This window comes from Megalopta genalis, unplaced genomic scaffold (assembly GCF_051020955.1).
Source record: "Megalopta genalis isolate 19385.01 unplaced genomic scaffold, iyMegGena1_principal scaffold0065, whole genome shotgun sequence".
Classification (NCBI taxonomy): Eukaryota; Metazoa; Arthropoda; class Insecta; order Hymenoptera; family Halictidae; genus Megalopta; species Megalopta genalis.
In genome coordinates this window covers 142627-146948 of record NW_027476134.1, presented here as the reverse complement: position 1 = coordinate 146948, position 4322 = coordinate 142627, and positions in this window count along the sequence as shown.

Genomic DNA, 4322 nt, shown 5'->3' with positions numbered 1-4322 from the left:
CCCAGGCCGCGCGCCGTATTACGGGGTGGAGGGTGGCGGAAGGGGTCGAGACGTTGTCTGACCACAGATACATAGTTCTCGACCTCTCCGCCGCCCCACCATCGACACTCCGTCGTCGCCCCGCCGATGAAGGTTCGCCTCGACCGCGGTGGGCGCTGAAGCGCCTCGACCAGGACGCTCTGATGGCGGCGGCCCACGTCGTGGCCTGGCCAGCAACACCGGCCGGGCCAGTCGACGGGAATGGGGAGGCCCATTGGTTCCGTGGCGCAATGACGTCCATTTGCGACGTAGCCATGCCCCGGGCCAGGGTCTTCCCGAGGAAGGCGGTGTACTGGTGGTCGCGCGCGATAGCGGAGTTACGCACCGAGTGCGTCCGCGCGCGACGCCAGTACGCTCGCGCCCGTCGACGACGACGTACGGACGACGTTCTGGCTGCCCAGCTGTACGGGCGATATCGGGAGAAGGTGGTCGCCCTGCAGCTGGCCATCAGGCGAGCGAAGGACCAGGCCTGGCGCGATCTCCTCGGCTCTCTAAACCGAGATCCGTGGGGGCGCCCATACAAGATGGCATTGGGACGATTGCGTCCCTGGGCGCCCCCCGTGACGGAGAGCCTGGATCCGGGGCTGCTCGGGCGGGTCGTGGACGCTTTATTCCCCGTTAGCGGGGAGGCGTCCCGGCCTGTCCCTGAGCCAGAGGAACATGAGTGGTCCCCGGATCTTGAGGTCGCGCCGGAGGAGATGGCCGGGGTCGTCAAATGGCTCCGGGGCAAGAATACCGCCCCGGGGCCGGACGGTATCCCCGGCCGGGTCTGGCTGCTCGCCGCGAGCGTCCTGGGCGAGAGGCTGAGGAGCCTCTACTCTGGGCTCCTGAGTTCGGGGACGTTCCCCGACCTATGGAGAGAAAGTCGGATGGTCCTCTTGAGGAAGGATGTGAGGCCGGGGGATTCTCCCTCCGCGTACCGGCCCATTTGTCTCCTGGATGAGGCGGGCAAGATCTTCGAGAAGATCATTGTTGCCCGCCTCTCCAGACACCTGTCCCGCGACGGCCCCGATCTGGCGGACTGCCAGTTTGGCTTCCGGGAGGGGCGATCGACGGTCGACGCTATCGACCGTCTCAAGTCCCTCTCGGACAATGCCGTGTCAAGGGGCGGGGTGTGCTTGGCGGTGTCCATTGACATCGTCAATGCGTTCAACACCCTGCCCTGGTCCGCCATTAGGGAGGCCCTCGTCGATCACCAGGTGCCTCCCTATCTGAGGCGGGTGATCGGGGCCTACCTGCGGGACAGGTGGGTTGAATACCCGGGCCGGTGCGGGATGATACGGAGGGAAGTGGACCGCGGGGTCCCGCAGGGGTCCGTTTTAGGACCGCTCCTGTGGGACCTGGGTTACAACGCGGTCCTGGAGAAGGCCTCCCTGCCCGACGGTGCCACCCTCGTCTGCTACGCGGACGACACGTTGGTGGTCGCCGTCGGGAGTACCTTCGAGAGGACCATCCGACGAGCAGAGGTTGCGGTGGCAGCCGTCGTCGCGAGGATCCGCGATCTGGGGCTGAAAATAGCCCCGGAGAAGGCCGAGGCTGTCTGGTTCCACGGACGGCCTCGGTCTCGGCCACCGGCCAGATCGTGGATCCGGGTTGGAGAAGCCTGCGTCGAGGTGAAGTCCCAGTTGAAATATCTCGGACTTGTCCTCGACAGCCGCTGGAGCTTCGGTGCGCATCTCGACCGTCTCGTCCCCCGAGTCGAAAAGGCGGCGGCCTCTTTGGGCCGCCTGCTGCCCAACCTCGGGGGACCGGGAGATTTGGTGCGCCGCCTATACCTGGGCGTGGTGCGGTCTATGGCCTTATACGGTGCCCCAATCTGGGCGCCGTACGTGATGACCAGCCGGCGCAACACGCTGTTGTTGCGCCGGCTGCAGAGGCGGATGGCCATCCGCCTCATAAGAGGTTACCGCACCACGTCTACCGTGGCGGCGCTTGCTCTGGCGGGAGAACTTCCCTTCGAGCTTCAGGCGGCGGTGCGCGCCTATGTTTATAGGCGCACTAGCATCGCCAGCCGTGCTCGAGGGGCCCCGCCGGAGCGTGAGACGGTCGAGGGCTTCGAGCTCCAGGCCCGGCGACTAGCGCTCGCCAGATGGCGTGCCGAGCTTTGCTCCCACGCCGGCGAACGCGTCCCCGGGGCTCTCCTGCCGCACTTCACCTCGTGGCGGGAGAGACGGCATGGCGGGCTCTCCTACCGAGCGACGCAGGTGTTCACCGGGCATGGCTGCTTCGGTGTCTACCTGTGTCGCATCGGGCGGGAAGCGACGACGGTGTGCCACCATTGTGGCGCGGAGGAAGACTCGGCGCAGCACACGCTGGAGGAATGTCCCGCCTTTTCAGCGCTGCGCCGAGTCCTAAAACGAGAAGTCGGCCACGACCTCGCACTCTCCAGCCTAGTTGGGGCCATGCTGGAGAGCCCGTGGAAGTGGGCGGCAGCAATCTCTTTCTGCGAGGAGGTTATGTCGCGGAAGGAGGCTGCCGAGCGGGATCGGGAGCTTACAGATCCCGCCCGACGTGCCCGGGGACGGCGTGCGCGCCCACGCCGAGAAACCCCGGGCAGCTGAGAGTAGGCGGGCGGCGGGTGTACCAGAATATGCTGGTTTCATTGCCCGCCGTCCGCCAACAGAGGAGGACGTCCACTGTTGGGAGTGGGGGATGACGGGTCGCCTGAAGGAGGCGAGGGTTAACTGTGATCCTCCTCCAATATACTCGTCGCCCCCCCGGCGGCCGCTGTGATCAGGGCGGGGGCCCTGGTCACCTATCGCGCGGTCGCCGTGTCGGGGCGGTTCGGGGTGCGACCCCTCGCGCCGCCGAATTTAAATGGATTTTAGGGGGGAGGATTTATTTTATTTCCCCCCGGGACGCGGCCGGCCATCGTTACCATATTAATGGCCGGCCAGGCGAGGGGGAGCCGCGGTAGTGTTCTTCAAGAGTTCCCGTGGCTCCCCCGTTGAATCGCCAGCGATCGGTTCTGCGTCCTCAGGTCGCCGTGGAGGTTTTAGTGGGTCAAACCCCACACTACCCTCGTCTCGCTCCCCCGGGCGGGACGGGGGTGTCTGGCGAGCAGATTTCCTCCACGTAAAATAAAAAAAAAAAAAAAAAGGTTATGTCAAGGTTATGTCAAGGTTATGTCAAGGTTATGTCAAGGTTATGTCAAGGTTATGTCAAGGTTATGTCAAGGTTATGTCAAGGTTATGTCAAGGTTATGTCAAGGTTATGTCAAGGTTATGTCAAGGTTATGTCAAGGTTATGTCAAGGTTATGTCAAGGTTATGTCAAGGTTATGTCAAGGTTATGTCAAGGTTATGTCAAGGTTATGTCAAGGTTATGTCAAGGTTATGTCAAGGTTATGTCAAGGTTATGTCAAGGTTATGTCAAGGTTATGTCAAGGTTATGTCAAGGTTATGTCAAGGTTATGTCAAGGTTATGTCAAGGTTATGTCAAGGTTATGTCAAGGTTATGTCAAGGTTATGTCAAGGTTATGTCAAGGTTATGTCAAGGTTATGTCAAGGTTATGTCAAGGTTATGTCAAGGTTATGTCAAGGTTATGTCAAGGTTATGTCAAGGTTATGTCAAGGTTATGTCAAGGTTATGTCAAGGTTATGTCAAGGTTATGTCAAGGTTATGTCAAGGTTATGTCAAGGTTATGTCAAGGTTATGTCAAGGTTATGTCAAGGTTATGTCAAGGTTATGTCAAGGTTATGTCAAGGTTATGTCAAGGTTATGTCAAGGTTATGTCAAGGTTATGTCAAGGTTATGTCAAGGTTATGTCAAGGTTATGTCAAGGTTATGTCAAGGTTATGTCAAGGTTATGTCAAGGTTATGTCAAGGTTATGTCAAGGTTATGTCAAGGTTATGTCAAGGTTATGTCAAGGTTATGTCAAGGTTATGTCAAGGTTATGTCAAGGTTATGTCAAGGTTATGTCAAGGTTATGTCAAGGTTATGTCAAGGTTATGTCAAGGTTATGTCAAGGTTATGTCAAGGTTATGTCAAGGTTATGTCAAGGTTATGTCAAGGTTATGTCAAGGTTATGTCAAGGTTATGTCAAGGTTATGTCAAGGTTATGTCAAGGTTATGTCAAGGTTATGTCAAGGTTATGTCAAGGTTATGTCAAGGTTATGTCAAGGTTATGTCAAGGTTATGTCAAGGTTATGTCAAGGTTATGTCAAGGTTATGTCAAGGTTATGTCAAGGTTATGTCAAGGTTATGTCAAGGTTATGTCAAGGTTATGTCAAGGTTATGTCAAGGTTATGTCAAGGTTATGTCAAGGTTATGTCAAGGTTATG